This window comes from Pantherophis guttatus, chromosome 4 (assembly GCF_059756535.1).
Source record: "Pantherophis guttatus breed Tessera chromosome 4, ASM5975653v1, whole genome shotgun sequence".
NCBI lineage: Eukaryota > Metazoa > Chordata > Lepidosauria > Squamata > Colubridae > Pantherophis > Pantherophis guttatus.
In genome coordinates this window covers 39,153,466-39,170,662 of record NC_142066.1, presented here as the reverse complement: position 1 = coordinate 39,170,662, position 17,197 = coordinate 39,153,466, and the positions used below count along the sequence as shown (strand labels likewise).

Here is a 17,197-nt window from a genome sequence, read left to right as displayed (position 1 = left end):
CAGCTCTAGTTAATGTTCAATTTACAGGAAGTTTTATGTGCTGCAACAGAAAAGAGGACAATTCTCTATTATGGAGAGATTACAGGTAAAAGGGCTTCTATAGAATGAGAACTGTAAGGTATAAAATACTGAAGTGGGCTGATACGAGTTCTCAAAGTGAAAGGTGGGGCATTCAGAGGTATCGTTTTATTTGACTTTTGTCTAATAAGCTTGGAAAAAAGCAAACATTTAGCTAATTATGTGATAACAAATGGGAAAACCTTTGTGTCCAGCAACTATATTAAAAATTGGAGCATCAAGAACTTTATAATGTGGGTGTAGACATAAAACATTATTGGATTCAGAGTAATATTTGAGGATTTTTTAAAAGAATATATGGACTCAAAAATGTGGACTCAATCCGTATGAGCAGATAGTGTTCTTAAATTAGATTGTGAGTACTAATTTGAATTTTCCAGAAGAAGGAGAGCCACCCTGCCTGATTATAATAATCCCATTGCAATGATGTCGCTGATTCATAAACCTCACTTGTGAAGTCTTTGTCAGGCAAATATAAAATCTTAAAATAATCCATGTATATTTATACCTCTTCATTATACAATATGTTTTTGATGAATTCTCCTGAAAATATTTTCTTCATGTTCCTACCATATTTTTGTAGTTTGGTACATCATATTTCTTTTAACATCTGTACAGAGCATAAAATAAGAAAAGAACAACATCTACTAAAGAAAGATGATTAATCTTTACTGATTAAGGGGGACTGAAAGAATTTTGTGTCCTGAGCTGTGAGCACAATGGATTTGAATTAGACACAATGTAATCATCATTTGTTAAAGTCTTAAATAGATTGGCCAATGAATTGATGTTTTCTTTCAAGTCATCCTACCTAAAGGCAAAGATCTGAAATGGTATTTCCCTTCTTTGAAAACTGCTATTTTAGTTTTAACCCATAACCATAGACCTGCAGTTATAGTGACCGCAATACTTTTCCAAAATGTTTGGAACACCCCTATTTTTAGAAATGTACCATTCTGGTTGCAAATAGTTTTTTTTTTCTCCTGCCAATAAGAGTGTATGCAGCATCACGCTTATGTAGGTTATTTGGTGTTTTCTGTAGCAGCGTTCAAATTTGAATTGCGATCATTTTGACTGCAGATCTTTGTTAACATATATATTTTTTATAATGTTGGGGCCATGTTTTCTGCCAAAAAAAAGTGTGATTTTGTGACCTAAACTTCAAAGAAACTGTTCTAACATGGTATGAAGAAGCAGAGAGTGATCTGGGTGAAGTGGAATCAGATTGCAACAAAAATTTTGTAATGGACAATGAGGAACTCACAACTTCCGCCGATTCTGATATCAGCAATGATGAAGCTCCTGATGAAATTGATGACAGATACAATCTATATTGTGCAATAATTTATATGCAAGAACAAGCTCTGGACTATGGCCAGCAACTAGAGTGGTCATTATGACCTCATGTCTGTAATAGCATAGCCAGAATAGTATGTCTGTGGTTAAGGGTTAAAAAAAGAGAGAAGAGTTTTCCCTAATAGAGTCATCCATATGCACTGCTGCTGCTTTGAGAGAGTGTGGTTTTGTGTGTGTCTTCAGAGTCTAACACATCTAAAGTGCGTTAGAAGAGATTAAAATAAAATTTGTCACATCAAGCCAATATTTATTACCGTCAAAGACCACAGCAATTTAAAAATATTCAAGGAATATCCAGTTAAAAAATCCAGAATAAAATAATAAATAACAAATAAAATCTATATTAATATCTTAATATGGCATCCAATCTGTCAGTTACACAGGAACAAAACATAACATGGCCTAACTATAATATAATATGAATCCATGACAGATGTGTTTTGTTCAGGTTCAACTGTTTGTTAGTTGTTATTTTATTCTGGAATTTTTAACTGGATGTTCCTTGAGTTAACTTGCTTTGGTCTTTGACTGTAATAAACATTGACTTGATCTGAAAAGAAAACTTAGGTTGTTAGCAGATGGTTTTGAATTTTAACTTTGCTATGGGTTTACCTGTCGATGATTTTTTTATTTAGTAGATAGATAATAGGTCACATTAGAAGTATATAGAAGTGATAGATAGATGTGATAATGTGCATGCAGAACCCAAGACTAATATTGCCAGTTCAGTTTGCCCAATGGGATTACATGAAAATATGTAATATTGCACAATCAAAAAAGAAATTATCAATTTTGTTGGCACCACAGAAAGTTAACTGAGAAGTGAGTTAATAACCTCTTTCTTTCAGTGGCTTTCAGTCCAAGTGATTAAAGAATTTAATTAAATATGCACATTATTATACTGCCTTTTTAAATTAAGAACTTGAATATCATTGATCTACCAACCTTAAGGGATTGATTGGGGATGATGATGATGATGATAACATGCACACACACACACACACACACACACACACACACACACACACACAGAGTTCTGTACTAGGAGCAAAGAGATGCGGTTTCTATTCCTCCATTATCCATAGAAGTCAACTGGATGACTTTGGACCTGTCACTTCATTTCATCCTTAGCCTTACAATATTTCTCTATCACCCAGTACTGATTACCTATTAGAATGATAGTTTATGGTTCTTAAATTTCAAAGAAGAAATGGCACACAAATAGAACCTGTTGCAGACTTTGTATAAGTTAAATACATCAATAGGTTATCAACAGAGGGCTTTGAAGTTTAACTTTGCTATTGGTTTACCTGTTAACCTGTCTATTTTTATATAGTAGATATATTTCACATTGGAAATATAGAGTTGATAGATAGATGTGATAATGTGCATGATAGATAGATGTGATAATGATAAGACTAATATTGCCATTTTGGTCTGCCCAATGGGATTGCATGAAAACATGTAATGTTGCATAATCAAAGAAAGAATCAACTTTGTTGGCACTATAGAAAGTTAACTGAGAAGTAAAGAAGGTGGTGACCGTGACAGCTACATATCCAATCATCCAATATACTGTAATTGAATAAAAGATCACACTGTGTTTAAAAAAAATAGACTTAACCTTACGTATTTCACAAAATATCCTCTAGCATCCACAATAGCACATGGGTCACACTAACATGTTATATACACAAAGTAGAACTACCTGACTTTAATATGTTTGGTTTAACACTCTCATAAAAGAGCATTTGTTCCACCAAGCAGTTATGAAGAACAAAAGGATTGAAGCTTAGACACCAATAAAAAGGTAGCTGTGTTCCGTTTCTTTGAATGTGCTTAGATTTCCAGAGCTGGATCAAAGGAACCCAGAGGAAGTTGCTGAAAGTTTGATTGAACCTTATGCACATTTTTTTTACAAATTGAAGAGAAAAGGCCAAATGACTGAAAGAAAACAAATGTTGCAATCTCCCCAATGGCGGGAAAGCAATAGAGGTAGGGTCAGTCTGAAAGTAACAGTTTACACAATGGAAGCCAGCTGGATGACTTAGGCCAACCACTTTCTTTCAGTGGCTTTCAGTCCAAGTGATTAAAGCATTTAATTAAATATGCACATTTTTATAATGTCTTTTTAAATTAAGAACTTGAATATCATTGATCTGCCAACCTTAAGGGATTGATTAAGGATGATGATGATAACAAGCATGCACGCACAGACACACACACACACAAAGGGAGTTTTGTACTAGGAGCAAGAAGATACAGTTTGTATTCCTCCATTATGCATGCAAAGAAGAAATGGCACATACATAGACATAGGCACACTTCATGTGATGATGTGCATGAAGTAGTAGTGATTGCCATTCTACTAGTTATTAGATTGTAGCCCAGGATTGCAAAAGTCAAATGTTCCTTCAGATATGTAGCTTTAAAAATTAACATCAAGAATATTTGCTTTGAACCTGACACAAAACTGGTAGTTCCACCACATCAATTTAATTCACTTTTGGACAAAATTTTGAAGGGCTCAAGGTTATAGGGCAATAAGAAAACCATTGTTTGAAGTGCAAGAAGTTTAAAGTCTATTTACCCTTTTTTTTAAAAAAAAATGCAGATATTTCTCAAGGCAAGGCTTGTCTTTAAAAATGGAATGGGCACAAATTTTATTACAGTAATTATTAACAAGAGTTTTCCTTTTGTCTTACTAACAGCATGAGGTAATGGCATGAGGTGGGTGGTAATTACTCTGAGATCCAGGATGAGATAGTATAAAAGTTCCACTGACCTTGTCCACTCTAGTCTCAAAACAATTTGGAACTATGAAGGGGGTAACATTCATTTCTTTGCTTTGCTTGATAACCATTACCCAGAAGATATCGGGATACTGGTATGATGTTCTTGTTTCTCACTTTCTCTTTTAAAAAGTCATTTTTTTCACATCTTGATTTAATTGCCCAGATTAGTATTCATAGTGCTACTTTGGAAACACAGTGTAAAACCTTAGTCCCCAATGTGTTCCTTCAATGGAATTTTCTAGAGTACACCCTAGTCTTTCTTCAATTTATATATAACTTTCACATTTTCATTTGGATTTTAAATTCCAAGAATTCTTCAGTGAATTAATTAGCTTGATGACTAAGATTATATTTTTGAAGAAAATTTATAGGATTTGCTGGCTATAGATAGCAATATTCAGAGGGCAAGAAATTACCCACAATAAATCCAAAATGGTACTTATGTATTATGTACATTATGCCTAATGTCCTTGAATATCTAAATATTTCCCATGTCCCCAAATCATAACATTTTCTATTCCAGACCGTGACATCTTTTCCTTCAGATATATAGTATATATTTTTACCACATACTCATAAGAAATTACTAGGAGGTTACTTGTTCTTAAGAATTTGTTGACCTTGGTTTATTTCAAAATTCTAAGCAGGGTCATATTTTATTAATGGTAATATAATTGGATTACTAAGAAATAGCATTCAGAATGGTAGTTACATTGAGACAAGTACCTGTGAACAGAAGGAAATAATTATTTCTGGAATATTGAGTAACATTTGTTCACTACTTTCTTTACAGAACACCATCATTGGACCATTGGTCTTGCCTCTCAAGTTTCCACTAACAATTTTGATGTCATGCAAGTATTTCAGGTTTTATTATTTAAAACTATATAAGAAAAGATAATCATATACAATGATTGAGACTTATAGCATAATGATGGTATGTAATAAAGACTTGTATAAAACCACCATAAAATTGATATTCTTCTTCTGTAAGAATAATAATCACTTTTTCATTTAGCATTTTGTTTATATATCTATCATTTTAAAAGATTGAGAAGGCCTTAGATTCTTATTTTCCCCTTCAGAAATGATAATTTCAGACATAATATACTGGGATTCTCTGAAAAGATTTGTTCATTCAATGAAAAGACTATGCTGAAATATAGCCAACGGTAAGAATACATTCAATATTCTGTTACAGCTTTTACATCAAACATGACAAAATATACCACACCTCTGCAGTTCCTCTATTATTTTCTGTATATGGTTTTGTTAAGCTACCTCCCATATCAGCCATTTCGCTTGCTCTTCCATTTTTTATTTCTCTGGGGTATTCGTTTCTATCTTCTGTCCAATTGTTTTCTCTTGAGTATAAAAGCAGATAAGCATCCATCAACTATCCGAGATCTTTTAAAATGTCTTTGGTGATTTATCTTAAAGGATTTTTTCAATTTTCTTTTCATGTTGTTTTCCACAAAACTTTCCAATTTCACCATTGGGAGTTTATATAAAGAAAGTTCATATAAAAAAATAATTATGTATATGCATTAAATTATATATTTCTCAGTCCTTGTGATCTACAAGAGGATGAAATTGTAGGGTTCTTTGGCTTCAATAGAGTTTTTAACAATTATTGTTTGTCTTGCAGTTTCTTAATCAACTTGATAAAAACCATGCCCAACATCTCAGACATGGAGCTTACCTATGCAATCCTAAATTACTGTGAGCTCCAGATTCATTGCTCTAAAGCTGAAAACATAAAGGGATGCTTTGAATCAGAGGTATATCTTTAAAAGGAGATTTAATGGGAAAAGTTTAATAAACTTGCTTGCTGATGCCTCCAAATTTAAATTTTCTTTTATCAAAAAGGAATCAACTTGGTGTAGTCAGCTAATAGTCTTACAGTTCCCAATAGGCATGATCCTATGCAAAAGAGATGGGAATAGATACAATCATTCCAGCTCTCCATCTTATAATATGCTGCAGAATGTTTGATCTGGTATTTTAAATATGCTCTCCTAGAATTCTATCAACTATTCATCCATCTATTATCAAGGATCCTAAGACATTCATACTGTGAAAAGTTGAAACAGATATAATTACTGGTAGAAGGGTAAGGCCAACATTAATGATTCTTTATTTTTAGTCGCTTCTACTTTTTCATTAACCAGGATAACTTTTAGCAATAAACAATATAAAACTGAAACAGTTTTATATTGTTTATTGCTCCACAGGAAATGGATTGTGTGTGTGCATCATTGCAAAGAAGGGTGCAGACCAAAAGTCCATCCTTTTCTGTATTGGGAATACCTTTCTTGAAATTGGTTTGGTCTAATGGTTGAGGCACCTGACTAAAAATCTAGAGAATCCTGTCTTTGTCATAAAAGCTGACTGGGTGACCCTGGACTATTTTGGCCAAGTCACCTCACAGGGTTGTTGTGTGAAAAAAATGGCGGGGGAAGAGGAGGAGGATTAGGTGCATTTGCCACTCTAAATTATTGATAAAAATAATAAAGATAGTATATATACTGTATATATAAATAAATGAAAATGTCACACATGTTCTGTAATCTTTGTGTTGAATAAGAAACAGACAAATATAAGAGGCATTATCACCTACATATTGAAAAGAAGAATGTGAAAAATTAGATTTGTAATATATATTATGTCTCTAGCATTATAGAATTGCAAAGTCCAATATTTTTGACATTTTTATTCAGTACAGCAATGAACATGGGGAAGGAAGATTATAGGCACACAAGCATCCTTTCTGTTCATAATAAAGACAGCTAGGAAAAGCACAATTAAATTATTCAAGTGGGTGGAGATTTTCTTTGTCCAGCAAACTCTCAGAATAGATATATTTTCAATTTCAGGGTCAAAAAATGCTGGGTCATATCCTAACTGGAAAGTACCAATAATTTCAGGTGAGCTAATGAGCTCCGGTGAGAATTTTTAAGTGATTTTGTGCTGATCATGCTTGAATGGGATAGGAAGCCCCACTTCCGCATCAAAGATAAAAATGTGTGAATAAATCTGTATCTGGTATAACATGATTACTGTAACATGACTCCTCAGCCTCTTCAAACATTCCTTTATTTTGAAAAATCCAGGATGAATTATTGATCTTCTATATTCTCAAAATCCTTTACTTGAAGCTAAATGCCACTGTATTTATAGCAGTTCATGACAAATAGCCATGTTGAATTGTCTATTTATCAAGTTGCCATAATTTATAATGATAATCTTTATTTTGTAACACATAGAGTCTTATATAGCCATGATGGCAAACCTCTGGCAACCAGCTCCCTCTCTGTGGGCATGTGAGCCATCGCCCCAGCTTAGCCACGCATGCGCGCGTGCCTCCTGCCACCCAGCTGTCTTCAGGTCTCTGCTGTGCATGCGTGGGGTGCATGTGCATGCACGGGGTACATGTGGGGGCTATGCGTGCATGCACAGGGGGCCATGGCACATGCGTGGGGCCATGCATGAATTGCATTTGGGGGGTTCAGGCATGTGCTTTGTGCATTCAGTCTGGAAAAGATTAGCCATCACTGTTATATAGTGTTGGTGTTATTTTTGGCTTAATTGTCATTTGTATCGTTGTTCCCAAAATATGATTCCTATAAAAGGTAGAAATGGTACATTTCTTCCATATTCTCTGTCAAAATTCATTATCCTTTCAGTTTATAATTGTGTGAACTGCTTAACAGATCTTTACTAGCAAGGTAGTTTTCCTGTTATGAGTTAGCTGGTCTATATGTTTGGTACCTGAAATAACAGATAGTTCTGGTTTTGTTTTTGTTTTTAGCTTTCATAATGGAAGAATGCTGGAGATAAAGTATCCAAATATCCCCAAGGATCTTGGTTTCTGCTCTAGTTGCATATTTAGACTTCTAATTCCAAGAAAACCAATTTAATTGTAGGCAATTTAGGCAATTCTTGCCTAAAAATTATTTCTCATGATAATATCACTCTCTTTACAGTGAAAATCAATAAAGTATTTAAAATAAAAGATTGACTTACCAATTAATGCTAAAAATATATGGCATCAGCATGCCTTTGATTATTTTTGTGCATGTGTTTGTTTGCCACCTGTATTTTTGTGAAGGTGTGTGTAAGAAATAGTATGAAAAAACAGTAATGAAATTCTGGGAACATTGAGAGGATTCAACAACTAGACATGGTTTCATACTGTTTATTCCAGTCACTTAATATCTCCTTCTTCCTAGAAGAGGCTAATAGCTTATCTGTTTTCTTCTTGAATGCCCTAAACTTTCTAAACAAGGTAGAGACAAAAAAATAATTTATGGGTAATAAATATCTTTTTTTGAAAAGTCACCCACTTCCAAATAACACACACACCACAATAAAAGTCTCTTCCACTATGATTCATGCTTTCATACTCAAGGTTAACTAGGACTGTCTTTTTGATATAGAGGATACCTGTTTTGGATACAGGTAAGTGCGGGGTGCATGCGAAGGCTCATGGAGGGCAAAATACAGGCCTACTGGATGTTTGGGAAGGTGGAAACGAGCCCATTTCCAGCCTCCAGAGGGCTTCTGGAGCCTGGGAAGGCCATTTTCGCCCTCTCAGAGGCTTGAGTTAACTCTCTGGAGCCTGGGGGGAAAAATGCAGGAGGCTGACTAGGCCATGCCCACCATGGTCACACCCACCCAGCAACCTGGCAGAGAACCCCTTTTTTGATGCCCACCCCTACCTAAAGGTGGCTGAAGAGAGGAGGACTGAAATTTCCAAGCAACCAGATAGCACCTTGATTGGATCATGTGATTGATTTTTTGGGAAAAGGGGAAAAACATTTACCTTTAATTAGGTAAAAACTGCGGATATCTTTAGAGTCAGTTTTCACCAGTCTGTGCCTATATGATATATCAAATAAACTTGTTCTTTGAGGAAACTGCTTGCCTCAGAGTTCTGCTTGTTATAGGTATATCACTTGGAACCCTGACAACATACCTAGTATTATAAGTTATACCAAAATGATTTACTCTTCTTTCCCATAGTTATATATCCTTACAAACTAGCCTCATGTCATATTCAGACACCACTTCATACATAACTTTTTATTCTTTAAATATCTAATATTTAGATGAACCATGGTGGCACAGTAGTTAGAGTGAAGTACTGGAGGCTGCTTTGCTGATCACTGGCTGCCAGCAGTTTGGCAGATAGAATCTCACCAGGCTCAAGGTTGACTCAGCCTTCCATCCTTCTGAGGTCAGTAAAATGAGGACCCAGATTGTTGGGGGCAATATGCTGACTCTGTAAACTTAGAGAGGGCTATAAAGCACTATGAAGCAGTAAATAAGTTTAAGTGCTAGTGCTAATATCTCCCTCTTTTTGAGATTTCGATAGTTAATCCACCACCACTTTCTCCATATTTCCCTATCCTTTCCTTTCAATATTTCTTCTGGAATTTTCTGATTAGCTTTTTTTATATGTCAGCCCTATCAAGTAGACTGAATTAAGAAACCAATGCCATATAGATTAGAACCACTTTTATTGTAAGAGCTATAATAACAGAAGTCTAAATGGAGTTTCTCTTTTCCCACTTTATCTTTGTGTGAACCAGGTAGTGGCTTCTCTGAAATGGTTTCTCAACCAAGATTCTTGGAATGGTCTCAAGCTCCCTTGTCTGATTTCTTTTACCTTGGTCTGACTTTTCTTCCTGTTCTTCAAGGCCTATTCCTTCTGCATTAGGTGACCAAACTATCTGAAAATATGCTTATATTATACTAGTCTTTCATTTTTGTATTAAATTCATATTCAGATCATTTTTTTCGTATTTCATCCTGATTTCATTCCACATACTTTCCTTAAATAACTGATATCCAAGTCATTCAACTGACTTTTAAACTATTTCCTGACACATCAAGCTCCAAAAGTGTCTGCAGCTGATATAATTGGTGCCCAGTACAGTATATAGCTGATGAATTAAAAGATGAATACACCAAGAAATTTTCAACAGAAGGAAAGAAAAAGATTTTTCTTTGAGCTCATCACCAACATTTGCATTGTTTTATTATTGAAATAAATCATCTTACACAGGGGTGCTATTCAGCAGGTTCTGATAGGTTCTGGAGAACCGGTTCTGGAAATTTTAAGTAGTTCAGAGAACTACTTAAGAAGAGGTGGCAAATACCACCTCTTGAACATTGGGCGCTATCTAACAAAATGAAATTCAATGGCGAAAAAAGTAAGGTTCTACATTTAGGCAAGAAAAACAAAATGCACAGGTACAGTATATGTGGTACCTTGCTCAATAGTAGAAACTGTGAGAGGGATCTTGGAGTCCTAATGGACAATCATTTAAATATAACCCAGTAGTATGCTCCAGCTGCCAAAAAAGCCAACACAGTTCTAGGCTGCATAAACAGAGGTATAGAATCAAGATCCCGTGAAGTATTAATACCACTTTATAATGCCTTGGTAAGACCACACTGTATTCAGTTTTGGTCACCATGATGTAAAAAAGATGTTAAGATTCTAGAAAGAGTGCAGAGAAGACCAACAAATATGATTAGGGGCAGTGGTGGGATTCAGCCAGTACATACCACTTTGGGAGAACCAGTTAACTTTCTGAGCAGTTTGGTGAATGGTTTTTTGGAAGAAATCATTAGGGCAGAGAACCGGTTGTTAAATTATTTGAATCCCACCAATAATTAGGGGACTGGAGGCTAAAACATATGAAGAATAGTTGCATGAACTGGGTATGTCTAGTTTAATGAAAAGAAGGACTAGTGGAGACACGATAGCAGTGTACCAATATCTCAGGGGCTGCCACAAAGAAGAGGGAGTCAAGCTACTCCCCAAAGCACCTGAGAGTAGGACATGAAGCAACGGGTGGAAACTAATCAAGGAGAGAAACAATTTAGAACTAAGGAGAAATTTCCTGACAGCTATAACAATTAAGCAGTGGAACAACTTGCCTCCAGAAGTTGTGAGTGTTCCAACACTGGAAGTTTTTAAGATGTTGGATAACCATTTGTCTGAATTGGTGTAGAATTTGCTGCCTAAGCAGGGGATTAGACTAGAAGTCCTCCAATGTCCATTACAACTCTGTTATTCTATTCTATTCTATTCTATATGATTCTATATTACAATATTCTAAATTGTAAAGAACAATTAATAGGGAGGGAGGGAGGGAGAAGGATGGATGGAAGGAAGGTTCTTTCCCCCAAATATCTAAGATCATGTTAGTTTACAATATGTCAGACATCTACTTTTTTTAAAAAAATATTAGTATATTCTATATTTCTAGGCAAATTTTAGTGGGTTCAGGTTAAGACAGTAGGGGCGGGGGGGGGGGCGAACCAACCTCAACCAAGAATGGAGCCCCTCTGGGCACGAAGACAATTTGGGAGGAGAAGGTGGCTGAGGAGGGAGAAGTGTAGGTGCAAGCGAAGGCGCAAGGAGGGGGGGGCTGCATGAGAAACAGCCCTTCTCCCATTATTTCAGCAACAGGAGTGTGTGTCTTCTCAACATGCCCAGAGTTTTCTTCTTCCCCTTTAGCCACTGAGAGTTCCAGGCAGGACCTCCCAGGGCCTGCCTGGAAGCAGCTCCAGAAGTTCTGATGGCTGCTTTCACAACTTGTGCGTGGACTGGAAATCCCCAATCCCTACAGTAGCAGCCTTTTCCTTAACCTTCCAAGATTTCTGCCCCCATGGTTGCTGTGTGGCATAGGGTGAAGGTAGTCCATACAGACCACCTGCAGGCTTTGGGTGTTCTGAGTGGGCTTGCATCTTCAAGGAACTGGTGGCTTGCTGGGCGCTACACAGAAGGTGTAAGGCAAGGCACTGCCTCCAAAAAACACTGTTGCCACGATCTCTGTTGCTTGTAAATGCCCAAAAATGCAATGCTCTTTTTTTGTCTCTGCACATTCTGTTTTTGGAATCAGGGAGTCAGCAGAGATTTCCAGGCAGCGGAAATCATGTCAACAGTATTTTCAGCTGGCAGAGCCTTGCCTTATGTCCCCTGCACAGCATCCACTTCACCAACCAAGTCCCAATCTCTGCACTTCCCTGGGCTGCTTCTGGAATCAGGCTCCGACTGAGTCAGCAAAGGTGCAGGTTTATGAGATGGCAGTGTCCAGGAGGACTGAAGTGCTGCGTCTCTATGCAGCCTTGCTTCAAGAAACCCAGGCTTTCAATGCCTATGGCTATAGGTAGGAAGATGGGAGCATCTTGAGAGTGGAGACTTTGGTGCCAAGTCCCCATGAAAACCATCCCCTACCCCACCACACCCACTCCAGTTAAATTTGGGTAGGGTGATAAGATTTGTTTTAAATGGATAAAAAGATCTATGCTGTTGTTATCAAAATCTGAGTGGAAGTGAGGATCCTTGCCACCTGGAACCTTCAGAAAATGAGACACGTGGAGGCCGACAACCTCCGAAGGGTGGGGGCCAGTGGGTGCGCGGGGCTACATTTGGTGTATAAGATGCACCCAGATTTTCATCTTCTTTTTTGGGGGGGAAAGATGCATCTTCTACTCCAAAAAAAATAAGGTATACAAAGGTGTTAACCTGTTCAATTGGTTCACTATCTAATTGTCATACATGTCTCTGATGATGTTTTCCAAAAACCATGATTTTTTATTTAGATTTAATAATGGTTAGTCTGGCAACAAGGGCTAAATCTTCTTAATAGCCTACGTAATCCTACTTGTGAAACTGATAATAAAATTTTGTAGAATCTCTCTCTCTCTGTCTCCCTTTTATATATACACATCACACAAACACAAAAAGAGAGACAGAGAGAGATAGACAAACATATCTTTGCACACTCAAACAGGCATCATTTGATGCTTTGACTTCTAGTATCAACTTATCCAGGAATACTGGATGTAGACTTAGTTACAGGAAAGCCACTCCCCTCTGTATAGTAGTTTCAAAGCAGTCCCTCATACCAACTTTGTCAATGCAAAACTCCTTAGACAATTGCAAAGATTTAAGATTAGAATTACTTGTTTTGCTTCAAAATACTGAAGACATCACAAATGATTATTTTGGAAAGTAGAAGCAGACCCTCCTTTTATTCATCTTCCCTCCTATTATCCAGATATTAATCTTTTTTTCCAAACCACAAGTTTGAAAAGTGATTGCCATGATACTAGAAAAAGTAGTATTACCATTTCCCCCCCAAATCTTCCATTTTGAAATATTCCAAGATTATCTTTCCCTCTGTGGATAGCAGCTTTGCATGTGTGTATTGCACAATGAATTACCTCTTAAATAGATTGGCCGCTGAAATAATATTTTCTTTTAGATCATCCTGCCTCCAAAAAAGAATCTGAAATTACCGTATTTTCTGGTGTATAAGACGACTGGGCGTATAAGACGACCCCAGAATTTTCCTGTTAAAATATAGGGTTTGGGCTATACTCGCCATATAAGACTACCCCTCTTCCAACGCACACCAAATAAAAATTAAAAAACATCAACTGGCTCACCCACAATGTAAAAGCAGCTGTGCTAGACCCAAAATGGCTCCTGAAACAAGCAGGAACCTCACACAGCCACAACCCCCCCCCCAAAAAAAACAACTTTCACACTTTACACACACACAACACAACACAACACAACTGGCTCACCCACAATGTAAAAGCAGCTGTGCTAGACCCAAAATGGCCCCTGAAACAAGCAGGATCCTCACACAGCCACAAAAAGCCCAAAAACCCAACTTTCACACTTCACAAACACAAAATTCCACATACAGCTTTGTGAGATTTTGAGTGTTTGTGTAGTTAGAGTGAAACACTACAAAAACATACTAAATCTCAGAAAGCTGCACAAATATTATTTTATTTTATTTTTATTTTTATATGAAAGCTAAATTTAAAACTTCCTAAACTTTAAATGGCTAGGTCTAAAAAAGAACAACTAAAAAAAAAACCCAATTAACTATTTTTTTTTAAAGATCCCAAAGGGGAAAAAAACTTACCCAATAGAACAGGGGTCTCCAACCTTGGCAACTTTAAGACTTGTAGACTTCAACTCCCAGTATTCCTCAGCCAGCTTTGTTTTGCTGGCTGAGGAATTCTGGGGGTTGAAGTCCACAACTCCCTGCCTGCTTGATTGCAGACAGGGAGTTGCTTGCTGATGGAATGGATTCAGGCAAGCGAAGCAAGACAAGCGAAGCAAGGCAAGCAGCTAAGGTAAGCAAGCTGGAGGGGGAAAACTTTTTCCCTTCTCCATGACTCTGGCGATCCCAACTGAGTTGCCTGATTAGCAGATCGTCAGGGCTTGGATCGTCAGAGCCATTTAAGGCTCGTCGGAGCCTTTTGGGCTGGTCTGCCTGGTTACAGGAGAACAACACCCGGCGTATAAGATGACCCCCGACTTTTGAGAAGATTTTCATGTGTTAAAAAGTTGTCTTATATGCCGGAAAATACGGTATATATTTTTCTTCTTATATTCCTTTGAAATCTACTAGTTTAGTTTAAAAAAAGAGAGAGAGGATTTTCCGTGAGCCTGGGGAACCTACAGCTCAAAGCCGCTGCTGGCCACAGCACCATGTACCCCGGGAACAAGCGGAAAAAGCTCTGGCAGGAGGAGAAAGAATGTTTGTTGAAAATGACGTTCGAAGAGAGACATAAAGAATATTTATGGGATTACGTACCCTTGAAAGATATTCCAACATGGAAGGAAGAAATGAAAAACAAAGCCCAAAGTGATAAAGACAACACCAATGAAGCTTTCTTGCTGCAGAAAAGCCTTAGTGAAAAAGTCTCCCTATATAAAGGTGATATCACAGTGCTTGAGATTGATGCCATAGTTAATGCTGCTAATTCAAGTCTTCTTGGAGGAGGTGGTGTGGATGGATGTATACATAGAGCTGCTGGTCCTTGTCTAGTTGCTGAATGTCGCAGTCTGAGCAGCAGTGAAACTGGACAAGCCAAAATCACTTGTGGTTATGACCTACCAGCAAAATTGAAAACAGATTGCATTAGGCCCTGCCACAATATGACCACAGGGTTTAGATCTGGATTTGTACTTGATGATTCCAGAACATTGAATTTATATTTCTTCATCCATGCTCTTCTGGACCTGCTTCTCTATTTTAGTTTGTGTATTGCAGGTTGACACACTTGCAAACAAAAGATCTGTTGTTTACTAAGCAACAATTTCAAATGATAGGTATCTGTCCTGATATTCTCCTATAGAATTCTATGGTACAAAGCAAAACTCAGGCTTCTTCCAATATGGATTAGTTGCTTAGGCCTGAGTCAGCAAAGCATCCTAAATCATGACACTATTACCTCATTGATTACTATTTGGTTTAGTTCTATTGTGGAATACAATATTTGGTTTCCATAGGATATAACAATGGGATATAGCCTAAAAATTTCAACTTTTGACACTGGGCTATAGAACTTTCCTGAGTGAAGTGTGAAGTGCCACCCACTGCCCCATGTCTATTAGACATATCCGAGACCAGGAAATTTCTCTTCTTACTGAGAAATGATTCCACTTTGCTGTTTTTCTAGGAATCCCATTTATATCCAGTGCTGTTGTGATGTTTTTATTACGATTTTAAATGTATTGTGAGCCTCCCTGAGTCTTCAGAGAGGGGCGGCATATAAATTGAATTAAATTAAAATTGAAATTGAATTGAAATTCCTAAGAGGAGCTTTTTCTTGGGACAGCAGGATGCATGTTTTGTGTGCTTTTTGAATCTAACACATCTGAAGTGAAGAGCAGTTTAAAAGAAAACCCTGAGATTGTATTTAATCTGGCTTGTTCACTACAACATTCCAGTTGGAATGGCTTTTAGTAATATGAGGAACTAAATCATGATTTGACATCTTTTTATTTATTAAAGTCTGAAGGTTTTATTTGTTTATGCATACTCAGCTACCTCTTTGGAAGGATATTTTTTTCTTTTTTTAGGAACTAGATAAATTTGGAGGACATATAAATTAAACATTTTTACACCATTTATGTATCAGTTTATTTTGTATGCATTTTCAGTGCATATCTCTTTTAATACCATCTTTGCAAGCATGTAGTTATTTTAGTTATTTTACAGTAATTTGTATGTTTCCTATATTTTCAGTATTTCATGCTGGAAAACAGAGTATGAGTATAATAGAGATAATACAGTATTATATAACAGAGATAATACAGTAAATGCTGTATTATATATTGTAAACAAATACCAGGAGTACAGAGTACATATATAAGAATGTCTGTTCACAATTCACAATCACTATATGAATAGAAACAGACACTCTTATATATGAGTGTCTTGCCTTTATTCAATCAATCAATTTTTATTACGGGCACAGACCAACATTACAAGTAAAAGATTAAAAGCAATAATAGTAAAAAATAAAAATAAAAGATAGGAAGAATAATTTATTGTGATTGGTGATGGATTATCAGTGGGTAGTTAGAGTCTGCCTAATTTTGCACACAACGTAACAGAAATCTTTACACACATTGTATAATAGTTAAAAGTTTTTGCGCTTTCTCTTTTCTGTAAGATTATTTCTTTTAGTATAAAATAGTTGAAATATTGGTATCCAGCTAGGATTCTGTTATTAAAGCTATTACAATAAAAGTGGTTTTGATCTATATGGCATTGGTTTTATAATTTGTTCAATCTTATAGGACTGACATATAGAAAAAGCCAATCAGAATTAAATTCCAGAAGAAATACAAAAAGGATAGGGAAATCTGTAGAAAATAGTGGTGGATTAACACAATAAGATCTCCAAAAGATATGGATATTAGATATTTAAATAATAAAAGGCCAATGTTTGAAGTGGTCTGTGATATGATATAGGACTGGCTTGTACGGATAGAAAGTCATGATAAAATATAGTAAATAGTTTTGGTATAAACTTACAATAATTTAGTTATGAGACTGTATTTTTAATGTCCTTTTTTTTCTTTTGCTTACAATTTATTTCTCCTTTTTAACATCTGTTTAATTCCAATATAA

The 17,197-nt window shown here is 36.3% G+C and overlaps 1 pseudogene; it reads right to left on the bottom strand.

Annotated features, from left to right (window-relative positions):
• LOC148114039 (olfactory receptor 1E16-like) overlaps positions 1–17,197 on the bottom strand; it is a 156,434-nt pseudogene that overhangs the window by 94,484 nt on the left and 44,753 nt on the right.